Source organism: Lynx rufus, unplaced genomic scaffold (assembly GCF_022079265.1).
Source record: "Lynx rufus isolate CCGP_SWC_20201006 ecotype Redwood Valley unplaced genomic scaffold, mLynRuf1.p SCAF_8, whole genome shotgun sequence".
Taxonomy (NCBI): domain Eukaryota; kingdom Metazoa; phylum Chordata; class Mammalia; order Carnivora; family Felidae; genus Lynx; species Lynx rufus.
In genome coordinates this window covers 22143511-22156947 of record NW_025814896.1, presented here as the reverse complement: position 1 = coordinate 22156947, position 13437 = coordinate 22143511, and positions in this window count along the sequence as shown.

Genomic DNA, 13437 nt, shown 5'->3' with positions numbered 1-13437 from the left:
TCACGCTCAGGGTGTGCGTGCGTGCGTGCGTGTGTGATCTTTCTACGTTGCCCACTTCTTTAGACCGTTGCCCTCCTCATCTCTCCGGGATTGGTGCCTTAGCCTGTGTTCTCCCCTTTCTGCTCCTCTCTCCTGGCGAATGTTCCCTGGGCCATGCCGCTCACAGGCTGGGCTCCCGAGACCCCCTTCACTCACGCCTGTGTCCACCGAGGCCTCCTTTTTACGCCACAGGCCCACATATCTAACGTCTTTCCTCTCCATCTGGATATCCCGCCAAAACCCCCCGAGCTCACTAAGCCTGGGAGGAAACCCTTGACTTCCTATACCTCCTCTCATGCTCCCCTTTCTCTGTCCCCCCACCCCGGCTTTAGTTTTTGCTGATTATTCCTCTGAACCCCACCCCCTCTGATCTCCGTCTTCCTCTTCACTCGTCCCCATCACCCCTGGTCAGTGTGGTTGCCCTGGCAAAGCCATGTTCCCCTCTCCTGGGTTTTTCAGAGATGAACATTCACCTCCATCCACTGACCTTCGCCTCCCCCCTGTCTGCTCTCTCCTTCAGAGAGGGGACATTAGGCTCTGGCTTTCTCCTCCTTCCTCCCCATTCCTCTGTGACCACCTGCAGTTGACCTTGAGTCCACCACGGTGCTCAATTGAGACCTCCACTGACCCCTTATTTGCAAAACAGCATCCGTTTTTTTTTTTTCCCCTCTCTTCCTCTCCTTGCATCCACAGGAACACCTGACTCAGGGGACCGGTCCGGTCATGTGGCCCTCTGCTGTTCCCTTAGCTCCAGGGGTGATGAGGTCCTGGTTTTCCTCCCACCTCTTGAGCTGTGTGTCCTGTTTCCTTTGGAGGGTCCTTTGCTCTGTGATCTGCAGTCTCTCAGCGTTCCCCAGGACCTCTTCTCTTCTCTCCTCTTCTCCTCTCCTCTCCTCTCCTCTTCTTTTCTCTTCTCTTCTCTTCTCTCCTCTTCTCTTCTCCTCTTCTCTTCTCTTCTCTTCTCTTCTCTTCTCTTCTCTTCTCTTCTCTTCCCCTCCTCTGCCTGCAGGCCAGCTCTACCTCTCCCAGGGCCTGGGACCATTCGCACCTCGGCCACATCCGCCTGTGTCTGTGGCCCAGCTTCTTCTTGCTGAGCTGGGATCCCCACATCCGTCGGCCTGCAGGGGTGCCCCCACCCCCGGCCGCCACGCGTGGCCGCCATGGGCCTCCTCTTTTCCTCTCTCATCATCCACCCAGGAGACGTGTGTCCTCCCCACGGAGACGCCTGCTGATCCTTCCCTGAGGAGAGCACCCGCAGGGGGGCAGGGAGCACTCAGGCATGCGCAGGCTGGGTGTCTCTCTTTGAGCTTCTTGGGACCGGGTGTGCACGTCTGGGTCTCAGCCAGAGGGGCTGACTGGCAGCTGTACCCGGAGGAGAGGAGGACCAGACAGACAGATGGAAGCTGGGCCTGTCCAGAGGGGGTCTTTTCCGCCTTCACTTCTCTTGTTCTTTCTGCCCTTGCTGCCTCCTCTCCTTTTAAAATTAATACTGGCCCACGTAAGTGATACGCGAACACGTCGTCTTTGTGTCAAAAGTACAGTGTCACAGATACGATGAAGGGGCTCCCTCGGACACCCCTCCCAGCTGTTCTCAGGCCGCTTCCTCGGGGGGAAGCCACGGTTAATACCTTAGCAGGATCGTTCTGCGCTAGGTGCTTCTCTTCCACGCACGCATACAAACATGTATAAATACGTATAAAGTACACGCATGTGCATATAGACTCTTTCCTATGGAAATATAAAGGCTTCGGTTTACAGTGTTTTCCCCATGGAGATTATATGGAGCTATGGGGGGGGGGGGCTGTGAACATTGTCCAGTGGGATTTTTGACTAATCTTTCGGGATCTCTTAGCATCTCAACACATAAAGATGTACATCAGCCTTTCTATCAGCTGCGTGGTATTGAGGAGCTGTCAACGGTTTATTTCACTTTCTTCCAGTAATAGACAGATGTTTCTACTTTCTTGCCATTCAAACAAGGTTGCCGTGGACGTCTGTGTCCCTGCCCGTTCACCTGTGCGCCCTCCCTCCCGCCTCCCCAGGCTCCAAACTAGTCTGTCTCTTCCTCTCTTCGTTCCCTCTCAGCTTCTCATTGCCCCCTGTTCTTTCTAGATGTAGGTTCTCCTTCTGTGTGTGTGTGTGTGTGTGTGTGTGTGTGTTACTCACAGCCCCAACAGGAAAGATCTGGAACATTCAAATGAGGAACATTTGAAGAGCGTTTTTCCACAAAGGTACTATATTACAAGGTGTGGAGTAGAAAAACTATGTTGCAAGGTGTGGGATTTTGCAGAAACCTGGGGCTAATAGTGGTGAGGCTGGGACGACCTCTGCTACTTAGGAGACACGGGGTGGGAGTAATTACCAGAACCTGGAGTCACAGAGAGGCTCTGCCACGAAGGGCTGTGACCTTCAGTTGAGGGACCAGCCAGCCAGAGCAGACCCCGAGGAGTCACTCCCCTCCTCCGCCCGTCTCCTGCCAGGGCATCCCATTGGCCAAACCCAACCGGAAGCCAGAGGGCAGAGAGCCTATGGATGGTGATCTGTGCAGTCAGCCCCCTGGAGCAGAGAAGGGTGGAGGGAGAACCGGAGGAGCAAGCAGAAGACATCCAGAACATTCTTTGCCGGGCCCTCTATCAGGTTTTGTTTCCAGCTCCGTGTTACTTTTATCTGTCTAGCCGTCGAACCCCTTCCGCACGTCCATCCATCGTCCATCTATCCAGCAAACGGCGCAAGCCTCCCCCGGGTGCCTTGTGCGGGCCGGGCCCCTGCTGAGTGACGTAGGCACACACGTGAGCCTGTGCCCGGATCTCTGCCTGCCCCCCACCTGCCTGCCCGTGGGCCCCGCCACCCCCGCTTCTTTTCAACTTTCTCATTGACGTATAATCCCCCTTCTCTTCCCGTATCTGATGGTGTCTTGCTCATCTCTGCTCTTTCCCTCTCTCCGGAGGAGAGTTATTGAATTTTGCTCTGAGGCTGTGCGTCATTCCTGCTGTGTATCAGCGAGTGTGCGTGTGTGTGTGTGTGTGTGCTTGGGCTGCCTGCCCTTCCCCCGTAGCTCTCTCTTTTGTGGGGGCTCGCGGAGTTGTATTCCAAGGCCCTGAATTTCTTTTATTCCCCTGATCCTGGTCCCCACAGCTTTTACTCCCAGGGGACAGCTCAGAAAGGTGACCAGCAAAGTCGTCACCCAGGAGCCTTTCTCTTTCTGGTTCTGTTAACTGAATTTATTCTTGTTCCCTGAGTTCTCCATCCATTCTTTATCCACTCGCCACCCATCCACCCATCCACCCACCCGGCCATCCATCCATCCACCCGTCCATCCATCATCCACAAACACACACAGTTCCCGAGTGCCAGGACCCGTGTCTTTTCTTGGTTCCGTCCCACCGTATGAACATATGTGATTCACGTCTTTTCCTCTAAGGCTTGACTAGAGTTGGCTCCCACCCCCATGGCTCTCCTTGCCTGTTTCTCTGCCTGCTCGCCCGCATGTCCATAAACTGCTTAATTAGTTCAGTATCTATCATGTCTCTTCCTCTCCTTCCCCAACTCTCTTCCTTCTGTTCTCAGACCTCAGGGGCCTCACGGCCCTGTCCCGGGTTCTCTGCTCACTACACACACGTTCCCTGATGCGCTTGTCCACTGTCCTCTGTGCTGATGCCCCTGCTGTCGCTGTGCCTCCTGTCCTCGCTCTCCTTCCCCCAGCCACAGTCTGGAGCTTGAAGCAGCCCTGACCCAGCTCCTCAACTCTCTTGCTTTGTTTCTATGCCTGCTGCACGTCTTTCTGTCCCCACTCTCATCAGCTCTGGGGTCACCAGTGCCCAGGGCTCTGTAGCCAGGAGCCCCTAGTCATCTCTGACCGCTCCGACTCCTGCCCGCATGGCCCATCCGGCTCCCCTTCCTGCCAAGTCTCCCTCCGAGGCACAGGTCAAGACTCTCTCCGGCCCTTCCTTCAGCCCCTGCCTCAGCTCAGATATAACAGTCTTATGCTGGAGCCAAACGTACCCATCCGTCTATCTGTCTGTCCATCCAACAAGCATGCGCTGAGCACCTACTGGGTTCTCTGTCGGAGGCACGGACCCCACAGCTCAGGCCGCATCCTGGTGGAGCTGAGTCCATAGTGAAGCAGTGAAAGAGACGATGAGGGTAAGTCCATGCCATGTTTTTATTTTCCTCTGAGCCTCACAGTGTGTACGTGAAAGAGAGAGGTGTCCCTATTTTTCTAGGCCCCCCTGCTGAGGCACCGTGTATCTCACTCGGCACCCCGCTGAGGGTCCACCACAGAGGTTCACCAAGTCCGTGACTGGCTCTGTGTTCCCTCCCCCACTTCCCAGATCCAAGGCTGAAAACGTAGGTTATCCCCTTTCCCTCCACCTGCCTCCCATTTCCAACCTATGGCTGATTCTTCCCCCAAAGTCTTACCTTCTCCATCCTCCCAGTCAATGTGGTTACCCTGGCAACAGTGGTCCCCTCCTTTCTCTCTCCCCTGGGCTCTGTCGGCAGGGGGTGACATGCTCACTTCCCTCCTACCTGAAGAGAGGAGTTCCCCTTTGACCTTTAGTTCCTGTCTCCCTCCTGCCCTGTCTCTTTCCCCAGCTATCCCGTGGAGAGGGACTCAGCGCCGGCAGGGTCTACCCACACCTTCCCAACCCATCATCTTGTGCGGCTTCCCATAGCAGCCGTTCTGTGCCCACCAGGGCCGCTGGAGGAGGCTTCCAGACCCCACGGCCCGTCTTCCTCTCCCATCTTATCCCTGGCCTCTGATGCCAGGGGCCTCTCCTGGTGACCAGACTCCCCTTACTTCCTCGACTCCCATTTCTTGGGACATCTCTCTGTCTCCTTTGTTTCCATCCTCTCTTCCTGCTGCTCTGTCTCCCTCCAGGGCGTGGGTAACCAGCCTCCCTCTCTGCCGAGCAGGGTCGTGCTCCGGGAAGCCCCCATCCCCCTAAAGAAGTCTTTACCGGCCTCTCCCTGGGGGCCCCACCAAATGGGGCTGAGGGTTCCCCCACCCGGAGCACCTCACCCCCCACCAGGCGGCGGGCTCCGTGAGGTCAAGGTCTGCACCCGATTTCTCTCTACTTCCCAGCACGGAGGGTTGGGTTGGAGAGCACTTGTGGCTGAGGGGAGGATGGACCGACAGACAGAGGGAAGGACTGGAGACCTCTTCCTTCTCCTCCTCAGTCTCACTCTCCCTCCCTTTTCCCCTCCAGTTTTCTCCCTCTCCTGATTTAAAACACTGGTTTAAAATTATACATGTGATACACGAGGACATTCTTTTCGCAAACACTTAACGGCATGACGGGAAAGACTCGTGTCTTTGCCCTTCCCCCATCCTCTTCTCACCCCCTCCCCCACCCAGGGAACGACTGTGACCAGCTCTGTGCGAACCTGTCCACACCACACACACCTTGTCACCTAGACAAACAGAGTTGCTCTCTGAGGGGCTGGGGGATACGTTTCAAAATGTAAATGCCGTTTACTATGCACAGGTTTTGCCAACAGGCTTTTTTGCGCCAGCGGTGAGTGTTAGAGTTCTTCCCGTGAGCGCGTCCACACGTGGCCATTGCCAGGCACGGACATCCCTGCCCAACTCCGTCCAGCGAGGGCGCGTGGGTAGCTTGGAGTTGGCCTTGGTGGTAGTATTTCTGCCACAGACGTAGGCGAAAGCTATAAATTGGGATTTTTTTTTTTTTTCCCCGCAGAGAGCCACTTTTGCCAGCACACTGCACGACGCACCCTGTGTTACAAATCTGCTCCCGAGGACGTTTCCGGAGAACGCGGTTGCGGGGCCTCCTGCGGTCGGGCACACAGACCGCTCTCGCTCTCTCTTTTTCACGACGACCGATAAAGTTGCCTCAAACACCCGTGTCCAGGCCTCCCCTTCTTCCTGCCTCCCTTCTGAATTCTGGGGAGGCCTGCAGAATGTGTCCACGTGTGGGTTGTCTTCTGTCCGTCCGTCGGTCGGTCTGAGCATTCACAGGGCCGCCTCTCCAGAGCTGTGAGTGCGGCCTGCTTCCTCCCTTCACCCCGCCTCGTCTTCTCCCTCCTGTCGCCTTCTTTCCAGAGTTGGCCCTTGCCCCCAGGGTCACAATGGGTGGTGACACGTGGGCAGGCGAGTCTCAGAGACTCTCTATCTTCCTCCCACGCCTCCCTCCTGCGCTCGCTCACCTGCCGTGCCGTCTGTGCGCGCGCACGTGTGCCTGCCTCTCTGCATCTGCCTGCCTCTGTCTCCCCGAGGGTGCCTCCTCCCCCGCTTTGTTTTCTTTTTCCACTTTGTTATCGAGGCACCCCCCTCTCCGCCTCGGTCTTATCCCGCTCCCGCTCTCCGGAGGAGCTTTATTGAATTTTGCTTCGAGTCTGAGCGTCATCCCCGCTCTGGGTGTATGTGTGTGCCTGTGAGTGCGCGCGTGTGCCTCCAACTTCCCCCTCCGGCTCCCTTCTCCTCTTTCTGGGGCCTGTGGGGTTTTGCTCTTTCTCTGGGTCTCTCCGTGTGCGCGCGTGTGCACGTGTGCGCGCGTGTGTCCCGCGGAGGCATGGCCAGGGCTGGTTCACACACTCTCCATCACTGTCGCCGACGCTTCCTCTGTCCGCAGAATGCCTGGTGGGCTCTGGACGAGGGTCTGTCTCTCCTCCTCTCCTTCCCTGATGCCCCTCCCCTTACGCCGCACCTGCTTCCTGCACAAACTTACCTACTGTCCCCTGCGAGGGCACCCGGTCTCCCCCTGCACCCTAGAACGAGCCACCCCCATTCTGTCTCAAACCACAGCTTGGAGCCAGTGTTGACTGGCCCCCTTTGCAGGTGCCTGGAACTCATCTCGTTGTCTCCACGCCCTCAGCCCACCCCTGTTCCTCTTCTCATTAATGCAGAACGTCACTTTGTCACTTTCCTGGTGAGGGGCCTGCAGCCAGGAGCCCTCAGTTGTTTCTGACTACTCCCACTCTGCCTGCGGCCCGAGGGTGGCTCCCTTCCCTCCAAGACATTTGTTGCCATCATTGTCCTTGTCGGACGTAGAGCTCTCTCCTGAACTGGGACCTGCACGTCCATGTACCGCAGCAGGGGAGGGGCCATCAGGGGCTCTTCTCCACCCCTTCTGCCATGGTTCTCTCTATCACCCTCCCACCGCCCGGCTCCCCACGCCTGGTGTAAGTGGACCGAGTTGCAGGCATCTTCTTGACTCTTTCCAGCCGTACCCAGTCCCATCACAGGGCTGTCAGCCCCCCGCCATGACAAGTGGGGACCCAGCTCTGCCTCCAGCAGACCACCACCCTCTCATCCGATGTCAGTCTCCAGTTTTGCCCCCTCCCATCCACATCTGGTGAAGCCGCCCAGGCCGTCTTTCCAAGTCTCCCATCGGGCAGCTCGCCCGGGCTGGCCGGCGCCCCGCTGCCCTCCGGGTAAAGTTGTTCCATATTCCCTCTGGATCTGATCCTGACACCGTGCCGGGGTTCTGTCTGTGTGTCCCATCACGGGTCCCACCTGTGGTTCCTCCGTATCTCTTTTCTCATCTCTTCTCTTATCTCATCTGCTGGGTGCCACACCCACTCTCCCTCCCGACCACTGCCCACTGGGCGTCTCCCAGGTGTCAGAGCCGGGGTGGATCATGCGTGTGGGTCAGTGTGTGTGCCCCTCCCCCTGGCTGTATCGGTGTCTCCGCCTGTCTGGGTGTCTGTCCCTCTGAGCCCCCTTTCCCCTCCTCCCCTCCTCTTGCTTTCTCTGTCTGCATCTCGCTCAGCCATGCTTCTTCCCACTCTCCAGAGGAGTGCTATTGAATTTTCTGTTTGTGTGTCGTTCCCGCTGTGTGTGTGTGGGTGTGTGGGTGTGCGCACGCGCGCGCGCGTGCGCACGTGCCTGGACGTGCCTGCTGAACCCTCACTCCTTTTCTCTTCCGGGGCTTGTGGACTTTTCTCTCGCTCTCTGTGCCCTACTGTGCGTGTGCCTAGGTGTGTATGCCCATGTGCACGTGCAGGTGGGCCGGGTCTCTCCCAGGCACGGCCAGGGCTGGCTCCCGCTTTCTCCGCCACTCCCACTCTCCTGGACTCTTCGTCTGTCTGCCCATCCATCCATCTGTCCACAGCCTGCTGAGTTAGCTCTGGGCAGCGTCTGTCTGTCCTATCTCTCTTCCTTTCCCTCCTCTCCTCTCACTGCCCACACACTCCCCAGACGAGCTCACCCCCTGCCCTCTGTGCTGACATCCCCCAACTGCTTCTGCAGCCAAGACCCCCTCTTTTGTTTCCTTTCCCTCAAGCCACAGACCCCGAGCCAGCGTTGGCTGGACCCGTCCACAGGGGCCTCAAAACCACCGCGTCATCCTCGTAGCCTGAAATGGCTACCACTGAGTGCCACCGCATGCCTGGGGCTGTGCCCGGGGGCCCCAGTCATCCCTGCCTCCTCCTGCCCCGTTGCCCACCGCCATCTGTGCTACTCCCTGCCCAGTCTGCCTCCTAGGGGCTGCTCTGAGACCCCTGTAATCCCAATCCCTTCAGCCCGGGCCTCTGGCCAAGGCCCAGCGTCATATCTGAATGGCCCTGCTTCATCCTCCTTTAACTTCCGGGGGACCACGGATCTGCTCAAACCTTCCCAGGGCTCCCGTGGCACTCAGAGTAAAAGCTAATATCGTCACTACGGCCGGTGGGCCTTACCTAGTGTATCTCCTTGTTACGTCTCTGCCTTCAGCTCCTGTGACTTTCCCCTTGCTTGTGCTGCTCCAGCCACACCAGACTTCTTGGTGCTCCTTGAACAGTGCTCCAGGGCCATTGCCCGTGGTTGTTTAGGGTTCACCCCGCATGAGGGTGCCCCGCCGAGCGTGTGGTAGAGGCCCAAATCCAGCCCTCATTCTTGTCATGAGCTCTGGCTTGAGTTTACTTTTGCTTAGAAGAAAGATTGCCTTTTTCTTTTATTTATTAAAAAAAATTTTTTTAAACGTTTATTCATTATTGAGAGACAGAGAGACACAGAGCGAGCAGGAGAGGGGTAGAGAGAGAGGGAGACACAGAATCTGACGCAGGCTGCAGGCTCCGAGCTGTCAGCACAGAGCCTGACGCGGGGCTCGAACTCACGAACCGTGAGATCATGACCTGAACTGAAGTTGGTCGTCCAACCAATGGAGCCACCCAGGCGCCCCACCTTTTTCGTTTAAATACACAGACATAAAGGCCCCTTTGGCATTCTAGCCTTCTTCTTATGCCATCTCTGTTGTTTTTGGATCTCTTTTTGTTTACGAAATTTTCTTCTAGTTATGGGTCATATTTTTCTGTTTCTTTTGTCCTGTCTAGGAATTTTTTATTGGGTGCTGGATATTGTGAATGTGATGCTATTGCTGGTGAATTGACACACAAGTAAATTACTTGCTAACTACCTTGAATGTTTTGAGGTTCATCTTTATTTAAAAACTTTTTTTTTCAACATTTATTTATTTTTGAGAGATAGAGCGCAAGTGGGGGAGGAGCAGAGAGACAGGGAGACAGAGGATCTGAAGCAGGCTCTGAGCTGTCAGCACAGAGCCCGACCCGGGGCTCAAACTCATGAACCGCAAGATCATGTCCTGAGCCGAGGTTGGACGCTTACCCAACTGAGCCACCCAGGCACCCCGAGGTTCATTTTTAAAGCTCTCTTAGGATGGGTTCACAGTGATCTTCACTCATGGGATAGTTTGTCCCATCTCTTATACTAAGAGATGAGTGAGGGACCCAGATTGTCATCAAGGACTCAAGCTCTCGCTGGTGAATGCTTGTAGGCATGCTCACTCTGTGTGAACAATTTCTCTGGGAATTGTTCAGCTTAAAACTCCCCAGTCTTTCTTTGCCTGGCCTTGTGGGTTTCACCCTATACACGCACAACTTTGCATTTACTAATGACTCAAGGGGACCACCCCCCTCTAGATTTCTGGAATAATTTTTCTACATACTTTTTTTTCATTCAGGTATTCTGCCCCTCAACTTACAGCCCCTTCGGCCTACCTGAACTTTGATTTCTGTCTCAAAGATTAACTCACGTCAGGGCCTTTGCATTGGCTGTTCCCTCTACCGGGAATACTGTTTTCCCTGATATCCATGTGGCTAACTTGCTTACTTCACACGAGTTTGCTCACATGTTACCTTCTCAGTGAATTCTAAGTAGGTGGCCCCTTACTTAGAATCACAACCACCCCAACTTGTTACCTTCATAACCCTCTGCAGGATTTATTTATTTTTAAATTTTTCTCATTACCTGTCTCTCTCCACGAACACGAAAACTTGATGAGGGCAGGAAATTGTGTCTATAAGTTCACTACCACATCCCCAGTGAGGGTGGGGCCAGCACAACTATGGGGCTCACAGGGGATTTAAGTTGAGCTGGGTTTCTGTAAGTGTCTAACACATCCTAGAGCCACAGCTGGTGCTGGTCAAGGCTAGAGTGGGAAGGGGTGGGGAGGCCTGACCAGGCCCTAAGTGTCTCACTGTCCATCCACGCTTGGGCTAACGATCTCATTTGCCACATGTACCCATTGCCCCTGACACTTGGCAACATTTGACCTCTTTACCTTGGCACATGCTGTTCCCTCTGCCCAGACTGCAATTCCCTGACTCAGCCCCTGGCATAGAGATCCAGCTCCAGACATCTGCCTCTGTCGAATGTTCTCTGGACCCCATGACTCCAATCCCTTCTCCACTCTGGGACCAAGAGACTTCTTCCTAAGTTCAGCCACCTCCGTGTCATTCCCTTCCTCTAACACCTTCCAACTTCTCTATGACTCTAAGGAGAAATCCCAAACTTCTTAATTTGGTGTAATATCTTTTACTACATAACAAATTACCTCCAAACTAAGCAGCACAACACAACAAGTATTTATTCTCTCGCACAGTTTCTGAGGGTCAGAAATCCTGGAGCAGCCTGGTTGAGTGGTTCTGGCTCAGGTTCTCCCGGGAGGTGTGGTCAAGCTAACGGCTGGGACTCTGGTGAACTGAAGGTTTGGCTGGGGCTGGAGAATCTGCTTCCAAGATGGCGCACTGACATGACTATTGGCAGGAGGCCCCAGTTCCTCACCATGTGGGCTCTCCAGAGGGCTCCTGAAGTGTCTCAGGACATGGCAGCTGGTTTCCCCCAGAGGCAATGAGGAGAGAGAAGGAGAGAGGGGAGGGGGGGGGGAGAGAAGAGCTGCAATGCTTTTTATGACCCAGTCCTCAAAATCCTGTACATCATTTCTGCTTTATTCTATTGGGTTTTTTTTATTTTTTTTAATGTTTATTTTTGTGAGAGACACAGAGTGCGAGCAGGGGAGGGGCGGAGGGAGGGGCAGAGAGGGAGACACAGAATCTGAAGCAGGCTCCAGGCTCTGAGCTGTCAGCACAGAGCCCCACGTGGGGCTCAAACTCACAAACTGTGAGATCATGACCTGAGCCGGAGTCAGACACTTAACCGACCGAGCCACCAGGTGCCCCATGCTTTATTCTATTGTAAGAAGCAAGTCACTGAGTCTAATCCACATTCAGGAGAGGGGAATTAGGCTCTGCCTCTTGAAGGGAGGAGTGTAAAAGAATTTATAGACATATCTTAAAACCACTACACTTGGCATTCAAGACCCTTGGGTATCTGGCCCTGACTGGCCCTCCAGGGCTGGATTAAGGTCTTCAGAGGCTCCAAGATTATGGCTTTTCTACCTCAACAATAAATGAAAACAGCCAATAAACTATAAAGTAAGTATAAGGGAAGTCCACAATGTTCTAATTTTTCTCATGATGACAAATTTAATAATATTTTAAAATCATCATGGTGCAACTTACATAGAGTGAAATGCACACATTTTAAGTGTACATTTCAATGAGTTTTGACAAACTCTACAGCAATGTATCCACCACTACAATCAAGATATAGAACTTTCCATCCCCCAGAAACTTCCCTCAATGTCTCTTTACAACCAATCTTCCATATTCCCTGCCTCAAGTAACCAGTAATCTCTTTTCCATCATTATAGGTTACATTTGCATTTCCCTGTGTTTCATATAAATGAAATCATGTAGTACACATTGTTTTGCTTCTCGCTAATTTTGCTCAGCATGATGTTTTTGGGGTTTTATCCATGTTGTTGCATGTATCAACAGATTGTTCTTTTTTATGACTCAGTACTATTCCATTGTGTGAATACATAAAAGCGTATTTGCCCTCTTGCATGTTGGTGAACGTTTGGTTTTTTTCCCCCATTTTTAGGCGATTGTGAAGAAAGCTGTTATGATGTTTGAGAGCTGGTCTTTGGGTGGACATACACTTTCATTTATCTTGGGTGAATACATAGGAGAGAAATTGCTAGATTGAATGGTTAGTGAATGTCTAACTTTATAAGAAGCCGCCGAAACGTTTTCCAAAGTGGTTGTACCATTGTATACTCCCACTAGCAATGTCTGAGCGTTCCAGTTGCTCTACATTATTGCCAACATTTGATATTGTCAGTCTTTTTAATTTTAGCCGTTCTAGTGGGTATACAGGGGTAGCTCGTTGTGGTTTTAGTTAGCATCTCCTAAATAGCTAATGATGTTGAGCATCTCTCCATATGCTTATCTGTCATTCATGTGGTGAAGTATCTGTTCATATGGTTGCCACTTAAAAAAAGTGTGAGTATTGAACCCAGTATTTACCTCTTCTTTATATATTCTGGATATGGTGTGAGGTAAGTAACGGCTGAGGCTCACTTTTTTCATATGGGTTTCCAATTGTTCCAACACCATTTGAGGAAAACTATCCTTTCCTTATTGAATTGCCTCAGACCCCCTGTCAAAAATCAATTGACTGTATATATGTGGTTCTATTTCTGGACTCTATATTATGTTCCATTTATCCACAGGCCAATATCACAGTGTCTTGATAACTGTAGGTTTTAGCAAGTCCTGAAATTAGATAGCGCAGGTCCTCCTACTTTGTTCTTCTTTCTCAAAATTGTCTTGGCTGTTCTAGTTCTTTGCATTTCTACATCCATTTTAGAGTCAGTTAGTTAACGTCTACCAAAAGCCAGTTAGGATTTTGACTGCAATTGTGTTGAGTCTATACATCACTTTGGGGGAGAATTGACATCTTAACAATGCTGTGTGACCCTGGACCCGTCATGTGCCAAATGTGAGCCTCCGTTTCCTCCTGGTCCCTCTTGGTGAGGTTTTAGTGAGTAGGTGAACCGAGCAGTTCTGGGAACACAAGGCAGTGGGCTCCGTACGGATCTGGGGCGGAGGACTGGGAGCTGCCATGATGCCCTTCACAGGGTGTGCCGGCAGAAGTTTGCAGGGCCACTGGGGTTCCCCAGGCAGAAGGTCCAGCTGCCGCTTACTTGTCACAACACCTGGGCGTGTGGTCTCCCCTCCCTGGGCCTCAGTTTCTTCATCTGTACGTCCGAGGAGGCCGGCTTTGCTGGGCAGACTAAGCGAGATGGTAGATGAGCA